Here is a 12,983-nt window from a genome sequence, read left to right as displayed (position 1 = left end):
TCTATTCTAAATGACAGCTTCGCTGAATAGAGTAATCGTGGTTGTAGGTTTTTGCTTTTCATTACTTTGAATATTTCTTGCCAGTCCCTTCTTGCCTGTAGAGTTTCTTTTGCGAAATAAGCTGATAGTGTTATTGGGACCACTTTGTATGTAATTCTCTTCTTTCTTGCTGCTTTTAAGATTCTCTCTTTATCCTTAATTTTTGACATTTTGATGATAATGTGTCTTGGTGTGGTTCTCCCTGGGTCCAACTGCTTTGGAACTCTCTGTGCTTCCTGGACCTGTAAGTCTATTTCCTTCCCCCAGTTAAGGAAGTTCTGCTTCAATATTTTTTCACAATATTTTTCAATTTATAGTTCTTCACATTCTGGCAACCCTAAGATTCGGATGTTAACCCACTTATAGCTGTCCAATAAGTTTCTGAGTCTCTCCTAATTTTTCTCACTTCTTGTTTCCTTTTTCTGCACTGGTCGACTGTTTATTATTGTAGTACTTTGTGGTCGAGGGCACGGAGGCAATTCCAGCAGACAGAATGGGACAGACGGAGGGCTGCCGCACACTCAGGCAGGTCAGCACTGAGCAGTGCAAGCACCTTCCTTTTATTGGATTTTGAAGATATGCTAATCAACAGGGAGGGTCCAGGAATGAGCTCACAGGCACATTCTAGGAATGATTACAATGTACTTGAAACTTACAACAGAGGAAGCTTAAAGGATTAACTGAAGAGAACGCTTCCTGATAAACAAGTCTGTATAGCATCTATAGATTCAAAACCAGAAAAACAGAAATCCAATCATCTATTCTTTTAATACTATGGAATAGATGCACTGTTCCTTAAACACTAACAGAAAGCAATCAAGGTTAAACACCATTTGTGCTTAGTTTTATTTGATTTCCTTATCAACATCAGGGAAGATGGAGTACTCAGCAAGATTCTTTTTAAGTCACAGGATGTTTTTAAGATCCTGAGGCTGTTGGCACCAGTGAGTCCAGCTTGCTGCTCGGATCATTAAACACCTGCACCGAGAGGCATGGGAACATACCTCAAATCAGAAGTCTTGATTTCCAGCATCAATTTATTCCTTCCCTATGTTCCAATTTGTTGATTTGATCCCTGGTTTTCTGGCCCTCACCACTAGTTTCATATGTGTTTTTGTTCATTTCAGCAGGACTAGCCTTCATTCCTTCCCTGTCTTGTTTAAGATCTGCTGTTAGGTCTGTAAGCATTTTTATAAGCAAAGCTCTGAACTGTGCCTCAGAAAGATTTCTTATCTGCTGCTTCGTTAGATTAGATATTTGCTGTCTGGTCAGCTGCATCACTGGGATCTCTAACATGATCTCTGCCATCCTGATCATTTTGTGTTTACCTTTGCTTCCTGGGCAGGGCTGTCACACCTCCTACGCTACAGGGGGCAGAGCCCAGTGCACTCGTCACAACTGGGTGACCCTTCTCACCACACTGTGGCATTTTCTGCGGGGGAGGCAGAGTTCCAATATGGATTCCTGCCGTTCACTCTCTGCTGAGAGACCAGGAGCCTCCTCCTCTGTCCCCACCCCCTCTGGGCCTCACAGTTCAAGGCAATGGAGGTGTGCCTTCCCCGGCTTTGGAATTTCAAGCTGACGGGTCTGATCTGCAGCTAGGGGTACTCCCCAGGCACTTTTCGCCTCCACTTAAATATGGGTGTCTGTGCCTACTGCTGTCCTGCCTCCATTGCTGCTGTTGCTGCGGACGAGCACCACTTCTTTATAACTTCATACATTGGACTTCCATTTATTTTGTGGTACTTCTGATTATTTCTGGTTTTGCAGTAGTTGTATTTCTTCTTAGTTCTGGAGGGAGATGGAGTGTGTCAGTCTAGGCCTCCATCTTGGCCAGAAGTCTCCTGTGTTTGTTTGCTTCCATGTCCCAGGAAGGGCTGTCGCTCCTACAGGGTTGTGAGGGGTGGAGCCTTAGGTATTCATCAGTAACAGGTGACCTGTTTCACCATGTTGTGGCGCTGTATGCAGGGCAGGAGTCCAAGAAGGAACAATGCCGCTTGCCCAGCACTCGTTCCTTTTCCAGGCACTTCTCCCACTTCCGCACCGGACTGGCACCCCTCTAGCTGCTGCCCTGGCTGTTGTTCCCAGAGTGGGTGGCTGTGCGGATGTTCTAGTTTCATGGGGACCCTTTAAACAAGTGGACTCTGCTGAGAGACTGTCAGTTTCTGCCTCCGTTCCAACCCCCACTGGTTTGCACAGTCAAAAGCAATGAGGCTTGATTTTTCCTGGTACTGGGACAGAAAGCTGCACAGTCTGGTGAGGAGCTGGAAACACTCCCAAGGTCTTCCTCCTGACTTTTTAAACTGTGTAACTGTGCTTTCCGCCAACCTGCTGCTGCCTCCAGCACACTGTGTCCTCTCTGCCCCGGCTCCACCCCTCGTACCTGTCTGGATGAGTATTTCTTCTTTATATCTTTGTTGGACTTCCATTCAGTTTGATTTTCTGGAACTTCTGGTTTTTTCTAGTTTTCAGGTAATTGTAATCCTTCTTAGTTGTGGAGGGAGGCGCAGCATGTCTGTCTACCCCTCGATCTTGGCCGGAAAACTGACTGTTCAACTTAACTTTGATGTCATTGGACATTTACACTTTTCCCCCCAAATTGTAAATAAGTATGTGATGGAAATCTAAAATAAATAAATAAATAAATAAAACTTTGTATCTTAAAGTAATCTTATCAAATTAGCTCTTATAAATATAGCAACTTAAATTTCATTGATTGTTTATAAGTGTTCATTTTCAGAGACACTTGTTAACATTAGTATGAAATATTTTAAAGAAAATATGACAGGTGAAAACTTCATCTCATTTTAAAAATTGTTAATTGAAATATAATTCACAGATAGAAACGTGTATATAACATGTGTGATCAGCTTGATATATTTTCCTATAGTGAATACAACACGTAAACAGGCTAACCAAGAGGAAAGCATGAGTAGCCCCTGGAAAGGCCCTCTCGTGTTACTTCTGTTCCAAGGGCTTGCTCCATTTATTCTACTACTAATGGGCATTTGGGTGGTTTCCAGTATTTGGCTGTTAGGAACATTGGCTGTTAGGTACCTGTCTTTTGGTGAACCTCTGTACACAATTCTTTTGGTACATACCAAAGAATAAAATGACTGTATCATAGGGGGTGCATATACTTAGCTTTAGTTGATACTTCCTAATAGTTTTCCCAGGTGGTTGTAGGGAATTGCTGCTCATTCTTGCCAACACTAGGTCCTTGCTGTATTTTTTTTAGCCCTTTTGTTGGCTGTATAATGGTATTAATTCTGGTTTTAATTAATCCCTGATGACTGAGGGAGTTAAGCATCTTTTTAGATATTTATAGGACATACTTCAAGTATATCATTTGGACATACTTCTTTGTGAGGTGTCTGTTGAAGTCTATTTTTTTTTTAAATTGTATTTTTAATGGCTGAAACAAAAAAGATCTAAAACTGAAACTTCTGAAAGAATCATTTGTTTTTGCTGGTCTTATACCTCTTTTTGAACTCAAACTAGGTCTCTCTTTGGGTCTTGCCTTTCACAGCAGGATCTCTGAAGGCATCCTTCTTTATGACAGTTTTGTGCAAGGGGATATCCACAGAATACCTTGTTGGCATGGGTTGATGGCAGTTATAAACTTTCACAAAAGACTTAATCTTTGACTTCTTGACAATTTTCGTCTTGGAGAGATGAGAGTCAATTCTAGACACCAGATCATGGCTGTAGAGGCAGTCTGAGATGCTACTATTATCCATGTTCTTCACGCTGACCGCTTTGTGGCTGGCCAAGATCAGCACCACCTTCCAGGGGTTCATACACTTGCCCATTTTAACAGCAGCCACTTCGGCCTACAGCAGAAAAGAAAAGAACTGCACTTCCTCTTAACATTTCACCCCAGGGAGAAGGTGATCCTGAAGTCTTCTTTTTAAAATTTGTAGTTCTTTTGGGGTAAATCATTGTATATTAGTTATTTTGTCACTAATTTGAAATGATACCTGTGATACTAAGATTTATAAGAAATATGTATTTGGGAATTCGGATGACCAAAAGATGTTTCTCATATATATTTGGTCATCCTCCATAGTTCCTGAAAGACAGCTCCCCAAACCCTTGGAATTTCCTAAGTGTTGAGTGATAAGTCTTTTGTTAATATATTAATAAGGTGACTTTTGGAAGGCACCTAAGGATGGGGGCTAGTTGCCAATGGAACTGACTATTTAATTAGAGGGTTTGAACTTTCAGTCACACCCCAGACCTGGAGGATGGGTTGAGGAGGAGGGGTGGCTGGAAGTTGAATCAATCCCCAATGGCTAATGATTTAATCAATCATGCCTATGCAATGAAGCCTCAATAAAACCCAAAAGGGCAGGGTTGAGAAAGCTTCCTGGTTGGTGAACATATGGAGGTGTGGTGAAAGCGGTCACCTGGAGAGGGCATAGAAGCTCTGCACCATTTTCCCATATCTTATCCTGTTTATCTCTTCCATCCGACTGTTCCTCAGCTTTTACGATTAACTGATGATCTAGTAACTAAAATGTTTCTCTGAGGTCTGTGAGCCACTCTAGCAAATTAACTGATCCCGATGGTGGTGATTTTGGGAACTTCTAGTACAGGTAAAAACCTGGAGTTGTCACTGGTGTTCGAATCTTTAACCTGAGGAACCTGATGCTAACTCTGGGTAGATAGTTTCAGAATTAAGTTAAATTCTCATATACACTCTAACTTATGGAGAATTGTTGGTTTTATGTGTGGGACCCTTGCCCCCCTCCTCACATCAGAACACCTAAAAAAATACATATATCTGACTTCCTTGCCTTAATATATTTTCTAGCTTCTTTTTCTGAACTGTTTTATTCTTTTGACCTATTCTTAACATACACATTTTATCTGATGGTACACTTTATCATTTGTTCACTCTTTCTTTTCAAATGCTTCTTGGCTGTTTTTCAGTTTCTGTCTTCTAGGTGAACTTTAGGAACATCTTTCTGGAATTCTGTTGTTTATGAATTCATACATATGTAGTTAAAGTATAAAAACATGGGTGTGTGTCATCACTTTCAGCAATAATGCTTATCTCTGGGGGAGAGTAAAAAGGAATAAGATAGGGGAGGGTCCAAATGTACCTGTGTCATCTTCTTTAGAGAGAAATGTGGCAAAATTTAATGTGTTAAATATGGGTATTGGGTCTTAATATTGCTTATGTTATTCTCTGGAATATGTCATGATTAAAAGATGCTCCTTTGGAATTTCATTTGAAATTATATTCCACCAGCTTATCCAGGCTGTATTGTAATTGTATTGGCTATAAGAAACAGTCTCAATTGTTTTCTGCCACATTCTCACAAGGTTATTCTTCCCAGGCATTCATCAAAGCATACACAAATACACACTCACTTTCGTGTCCTGCATTCGTCTTCAGAAGTGTTTTATTTTTCCTTTAAATCTGTCACATAAGAAAATATGCAGGAAATAACAGTTGGAAAGACCTAACAGGTATTTGCTTTACTTTTACCTTTTATACTTTAACATGTTCTGGAAGCAGTTTAGTTTTTCTTTTGTCTCATCTATCTTGAATTGAAAGTTTCAGGTACATTGAAAGTACTTGTGTTAATGTAAATACCACTTGTTTTTTCTCAGGAAAAATACTCTGCTCTGGCTTCTCTACATCAGGCTGCATTTTTATCAAGTTCTGGAAGCTGTCTTCCATATTCTTGGATAGTAGTGTCCGTTATGTGGTGACTTTTTCTACTGAAACAATCAAAATGCAATGGTCAGTTTATTGTTGTTTTTATTGGGAGACTACTGATGGCAACAGAAATAATCAAAGGAATATTGGAACACTTGTTTTTTATCTCAAGTTACCTTAACCTGTGGGAAACCTTAGTTGACTAATGACTTAGGAGTGCTGGACTTAAGTTGATTCTGGTCTTGGCCAAATCGAAGAGAGAAGTCTGAGAAGGATATGGTCTTGGTCCTGTGTGTGACATGTTGCTGTAATGCATGTGTATAAAGCAGGACTCATAAAGAGAAAAGAATCACAGACATCGTTAAGAACCTCTAGTAGCAGAATATACATCCCTTTGAAGATAGGAAGTGTTGCTATGAAAGTTGTAATTCCATTAGTTTCTGAAGCTTCAACTTCATGCACTGTAAATCATGCCCTCAACCTGCTGCCAAAAGCTTTTGGAAATAATTGAGAGACATTTGTGTATTTTCCAAATTTCAGATCATGCAGCATTGTGCTGGACTTTAGTCTGGGGAGACACACATTCACCAGAGCAGTGCCAGTAAGTTCAGAAAATTTGCCAGCCCACAGAGAAACTCAAACATGTGCCTTTTCTCACAGGAGTGTCTCAGGGAAATTGTGCACACAATAGAACTTTTCATGTCTAGACCCTGCCCAGGAGATTTCTGTCTAATAAGAACCTTTTCTTTTTTTTTTAGGATATTCAAATGGAACAAACCTAAGGAAAAAATTGGGGATAAAATACAGGAAAATAATATATAGAAAACCCTGAATCATTATATTTTTCCAACTCCTTTGCATCCAAGTCCATGCCATTAGAACTCTAATGTTCTTTTTTACTGATGTGCTGCTCATAGTCAACAAATACTACTGAGACTCTGCTAAATGTCAGACACTGTATCTGATTTTTTTATATGCTTTATTGATTATGCTGTTACAGTTGTCCCAATTTCTTTTCCTTTTGTTTCCCTCCACCAAGTGACCCCCCTCCCTCCAGTTGTCAACCCCACCTTAGTCCATGCCCATTGGTTGTGCATATAGTTCTTCTCAACATCTTCCTATCTACTCCACTTCCTCCTACTATGCTTCTTAATTCCTGTACCATCTTCTTCTCTTACCCCGATTCCCTTTCCCTGCTGGCCTCCCCCCATAATGTTCCCCATACCTGTAATTCTTTTCCCATTCTTGTTGCCTACTTAGTTTGCCTTTGCTTCGATTCCCTAGCTTCTGTTGTTGGTTGTTGTGATATAGTTTTCATTTTAATGTTCATAGTTTTGATCCTCTTTCTCCTAAATAAGTTCCTTTAACATTTCATATAACAGTGGTTTGGATCTGACGAACTCCTTTAGTTTTACTTTATCCTGGAAGCACTTTCTCTGCCCTTCTATTCTGAGTGATAGCTTCGCTGGATTGAGTAATTGTGGTTGTAGGTTTTTGCTTTTCATGACTTTGAATATTTCTTGCCAGTCCCTTCTTGCCTGCAGAGTTTCTTTTGTGAAATCAGCTGATAGCCTTATTGGGACCCCTTTGTACGTAATCCTCTTGTTCTCTCTTGCTGCTTTTAAGATTCTCTCTTTATCCCTAATTTTTGACATTTTGATGATAACATGGCTTGGTGTGGTTCTCCCTGGGTCCAGCTGTTTTGGAACTCTCTGTGCTTCCTGGACCTGTAAGTCTATTTCCTTCCCCCAGTTAGGGAAGTTCTGCTTCAATATTTTTTCACATAATATTTCAGTTTCTAGTTCTTCTTCACCTTCTGGCAACCCTGTGATTTGAATGTTGGCCCACTTATAGCTGTTCCATAGGTTTCTGAGCCTCTCCTCATTTTCCTCACTTTTCGTTTCCTCTTTCTGCATGGGTTGACTGTTTTTCCTTCCCTATGTTCCGATTTCTTGATTTGATCCCTGGTTTTCTTTCCCTCACCACTAGTTTCCTATGTGCTTTTGTTCATTTCAGCAGGATTAGCCTTCATTCCTTCCCCATCTTGTTTAAAATCTGCTGTTAGGTCTGTAAGCATTTTTATAAGCAAAGCTCTGAACTGTGCCTCAGAAAGATTTCTTATCTGCTGCTTTGTTAGATTAGATATTTGCTGTCTGGTCAGCTGCATCACCGGGATCTCTATCATGATCTGTGCCATTCTGACTGTTTTGTGTTTCACTTTGCTTCCTGGGCGGGGGCTATCACACCTCCTACGCTATACGGTGCAGAGCACCATGCAGTCATCACTACCAGGCGACCCTACTCACCATGCTGTGGTGTTTTGTGCGGGGGCGGGTATCCTAGATGGATTCCTCTCATTCACTCGCTGCTGAGGGACTGGGAGCCTCCTCTTCTGTCCCCACCCCCTTCAGCCCTCACAGTCTGAGGAAATGGGGGTCTGCCTTCCCCAGTGTTGGAATCACAAGCTGACGGGTTTGGTCTGGAGCTGGGGGTGCTCCCCAAGTGCTTTTCACCTCCCCTTAAATACGAGTGTCTGTGTGTACCGCCATACCGCTGCTATCGCTGCAGCTGCCACTGCCAGCACAGCTTGACCTCTCTGCCCTGGCTTTGTCCCTCCTAATTGTCCAGACGAGCACCATTTCTTTATAACTTCATACATTGGACTTCCATGTAGTTTTATTTTCTGGTACTTCTGGTTATTTTTGGTTTTGCGGTAGTTGTATTCTGTCTTAGTTGTGGAAAGAGATGGAGTGTGTCAGTCTAGGCCTCCATCTTGGGCGGACAAGATCTGTATCTGATTCTGAAGATTAACAAATGTGGGGCCTGCTTTCAAGATTCTTACAAGTGGCCCTAGCTGGTGTGGCTCAGTTGGTTGAGTATCCTCCTGGGAACTGAAATGTCACTGATTCAGTTCCCGATCAGGGCATATGCTTGTGTTGTGGTCCAGGTCCCCAGTTGGGGGCGTGTAAGAGGCAACCAATCAATGTTGCTCTTCCATATCGATGTTTCTCTCCCTCTCCTTCTCCCTCCCTCCCCTCTCTTTAAAAATAAGTAACAGTCTTAAAAAAAAAAAAGATTCTTACAAGTGGCTAATAAACGACCAAATTACAGTACACTTATCAGGTGCAGTATAAATTATACCCTACACAGCATTCAGGCAAGTCTCATTGAAAAGGTAATACAAGTTAGATCTTCTAAATGTAAATTTTTAAGGCAGGATCTGTAGAAGTTGGGACTAAGGGCTGGAGAATAAGATAAAGAAGAAACGCATTTGAGGTAGAAGGGAGCAGCATAAGCAGAGACTTGGATGTAGGGACAATTTTGGTGATTTGAGGAAGTGATACCAATTAATGGGTAAGCATGGGCTGGGAATAGGGAGGGTTGTGATTGAAAGTGTGACTAGAAAGGCATATTGAGACCATATGATAGAGGCCTATGAATACAAAGCTAAAGATATTGGGCTATTATTATATGAAATATCAAAGGGACTTACTTAAGAAAAAGGAGGTCAAAATTATGAAAATTAAAATGACAAAAAATTCACAACTATCAACAACTGAATCTAAAAAAATAAAAACAAATCTAACTAAGCAAACCAGAATAGGAACAGAATCATAGGTATGGGTATCATTTGGAGGGTTATTAGCTGGGAGAGGGGAGGGGGAGAAATGGGGAAATGGTACAGGGACTAAGAAGCATAATTGGTTGGTACAAAATAGACAGGGGGAAGTTAAGAATAATATAGGAAAGGGTGAAGCCAGAGAACTTATATGCACTACCCATATAAGTACTGGGGGGTACTGGGCAGAGGGGAGCAAAGGGAAAAAAATTGGGACTGCTGTAATGACATAATCAATAAAATATACTTAAAAAAAGTAAAAGAGTTAGGGCTTAGCCCTGGTCAGTGCGGCTCACTTGATTGGAGCATTGTCTTGTAAACCAGAAAATCATGGGTTTGATCCCTGGTTGGGGTACGTGCAGTAGCAACTGATCAATGTTTCTCTCACATTATTTCTCTCTTTCTCATTTTCTGTCTCTCTGAAATAAAAAAAAAAGTGGGCTTCATCATCAAGGTGAATAGGAAGACGGTAGTGACAGTATATACTTTACTTAAAAAATACCTTTGGCTCAGTGGGAAGAATGACTTGGAGTGGGGAAAATGGAGGCATTGAGGAGGGAAAAAGGAGACGTGGAAACTCTCAGAAGTGCTGGAAGACCCAAAGCAGCTCATGCATCCTCAGCACTGTATGACTACCTGCCCTTTGCAGGACCAACTAGGCAATTTTATGATTTCTAGTTCTCTTCTTTTTTCTTCATATTAATGATGATGGAGTGATAGCTTTCGGGATTTTGGTATAAGGACAGATACACATATGAAGTCCTAAAAATTGCTTCCTGAAAAATAGCTTAAGAGGTGCATGAGGATGAGCATTAAGGCATCTTTGTTTTTCTTTCACAGAATTAGGTTCAGTGTTTTGAAATCAGTAGGCATGACTGACTTATTAACCCAAATAGAGAGCTTCTTGTGGACAGCTTGTAAGTTTGGGAAAGGGGCTTAGAGGCTAAAGAAAGAACCATTCTGGTGCTCCCAATCTTTGCCTTACGATCCTTCGCTGTTGCAGTGACCCAGGATTTATGTCAGGTCTTTCAGAGAGTCAAAACAAGACTAAAAGTCTAAATGAACTTCTCCTCACAACCAAAATGGCTTGACCAGCTGGTGCAGTATGAGACACATTCTTTTAGACACAAAAAAATAGTTCTTGCCATCTTTATTTTAAACTTAATAGAATTCGCCAGTCTGTCAGCATAACTTTTTATATCCACTACACCTCCTTAATGGAGATAAATTATTTTTAAAAAATGCAACTAATAATTTTTAATTGGCTTGCAATTTTCAGAAACATGTTGCAGGTACAAAGGAACAGTTAGTGAAATGCTGACTTAAAATCTTTTGGGAACAAAGCTTCTTGGGACGTAGCTGATTTTGTGTTAGAAGATCTGGTTTTCTAATCCATTCTGTTCACCTCTTATGCTAAGATGTGGCCCTCTCTGAGGAGGCAGGCAGATGCTGAAATGCTAGAACATCAGCTGTACATACCAGGGCCTTGCTGGGGGTGGGCATTACACAGACGGTGCCTAGGCTGTGACCACATATTGTATCTGCCTCTCTGACTGTGAAAGGCCTAAATGTCCCAAAAGCTTTTGCCCCTTCCACATGTCCTCTTCTCCTCCTTCAGGTCAGTGAGGAGTCAGCGCCCCATCAAGATGAGAGGGTACAAATACAGCAGTTATGTGTGAAAATGGGTCATTGAAGAGTGACTTCTCATGAGTATGGCTGCCTGTCTTAGATTCATTATCATTGTTGTTGCCAGCATTAAAAAACATATGTTAGTCTATTTCCTCTCTTCTCTTTGTTTTTGCCATAGGAATATTTTTTAGTGATTATGATCACTAATATTCAGATAACCACCAACCCCAATCTCCCACAAGGTGGAGGAATCTTTATAGAACCAATGCCTCCTAGAGGTGAGAAGTCTTGTAGGTTTTGGAGTCCGTCCCTTTTTTAATGTACAAATCAGTTGGTAAGAGCCCTGAATAGTGCTGCCACAGCCACTGCTAAGAAGGAACAGAGCCCTTTGCCAGGCTGCCCCTTCCCTCCCCATAATTTCAACACTGTTAACCCCTTCCCCAAGCTCATTGCCTTCAGAAGCACTTAAAATCATGGATGTGGGATGGATGATTGATTCTCTGGCCTTCTGGATCCACACAAGGTATATCTAATTTTTTTCCCACATACTTGCAAATATTTGAAGAATAAGGTCCCGAGGCCTAAGTATAGGCCTCTATATTTAACCTTATTACATTTCTTCTTTACCTCAGCTTGTCATTCCAGTGCTCACTGTATTGTTGAATTTCAGGGTCAGGTAAAGGGAGGGCACACACACACACACACACACACACACACACACACACGTACACATAGTCTTTTATTCACTTTTATTCTGTTTTTTAGTAACAGCTATCACAGAAAAACTCATGTGGAATTGTGACTATAGAAACAAAACTAACTGAGGCATCAGGAGGAGAAGCACGGTAGGCCTCACCTGTCTGACTGGCCGTATAACCTGTTTGGTGAGACAGTGGACTCGAAAGGGAGGGGAGCAGTAGTTGTCTGCCCACACTCTGCTTGTGTGTACTGAGGAAAATAATAATTCCAATGTGCTTTCTGTGAATTTATTAGAATTGGACATCTTGCTTATTGCTTATCTGTCTTACATAATAATATCTGTATCAACAATGGAAACTTTTCATCTGCTCCAAAGCAGGCTAGTTGCCTGAAAATCATTTTCAGAAATTTTAGAAATGTTAGTAACTCAGCTTTATGGTGCACAGTAAAAACCACATCTAACATTTGGACCAAGTTGTACATTTTACATTTTCTTAAAAAAAAGAAATCCTCATCCGAAGATGTATTTATTGATTTGAGAGAAGAGAGGAAGTGGCGGGGGGGGCGGGGGGGAGAAACAGAAAAACATTGACGTGAGAGAGAAACATCAATTGTTTGCCTCCTATATGTGCCCTGACTGGGATCAAACCTTCAGTGTAGGTATATGCCCTGACTGGGGATTGAACCTGCAACCGTTTTTTATTTTATTTTTTTTGGCGCACAGGATTATGCTTCAGCCTTTCAGCAGAGCCACCCAACCAGGGCCAAGTTGTCCATTTTCAAAGGACTACTCAGCCTTTTGCATGTCTCACTGACTGTTTTCTAACTGTGTTGCTTGTGTTTGGAGTGTACTCTTTTGTTTTTGGTTATTGACTGCTTTATAGAGTCCATCTATGGTAAATTTAGGGGAGAAAAATGCTTTGTCATTCTAGTTGGCAGTGAGATTGTCCCCATTCTTTTCCTGTTAAAAAACAAAAACAACAACAAAAACTTTGTAAAAGATGCTTGAGAGTTTTAAGCTGTACATTTTGATACCATTGATTGTGTTTCATCTGATTGTTTCTGAACTGTCATGGTCTAAGGTTTACTATACAAAAGAGTTAGTATGTGCATGGGATGTGTGTGTATGTAGTATATCTTAAGGGGGTCTCAAAGTTGCTTAGAGGGGTGTACTGATTTTTGAAGAGGGAAGTTCTACAGTCTTGATATTGCTAAAGAGACCACAGCCATTTGCCTAGAAGGCCATGATTCCAAGTTTTGCCAAACCACCCTGAGATGAGGTAGAGGATCTTTGGAGAACAAACAAAAACTTGTTCTGGCCTGTGA

General features: G+C 40.8%; 1 protein-coding gene and 1 pseudogene across 1 annotated transcript in view; one reads left to right on the top strand and one right to left on the bottom strand.

Moving 5' to 3' along the window:
* The window catches only part of GLI3 (GLI family zinc finger 3), a 329,749-nt gene that overhangs the window by 41,449 nt on the left and 275,317 nt on the right, over nt 1-12,983 (top strand). The gene's annotated exons all lie outside the window — the stretch shown is intronic.
* On the bottom strand, nt 3,471-3,851 carry LOC150001844 (large ribosomal subunit protein eL27 pseudogene; annotated as a pseudogene).

This window comes from Furipterus horrens, unplaced genomic scaffold, assembly GCF_987537825.1.
Source record: "Furipterus horrens unplaced genomic scaffold, mFurHor1.1.pri manual_scaffold_9, whole genome shotgun sequence".
Taxonomy (NCBI): domain Eukaryota; kingdom Metazoa; phylum Chordata; class Mammalia; order Chiroptera; family Furipteridae; genus Furipterus; species Furipterus horrens.
This window is presented reverse-complemented; position numbering and strand designations above follow the sequence as displayed.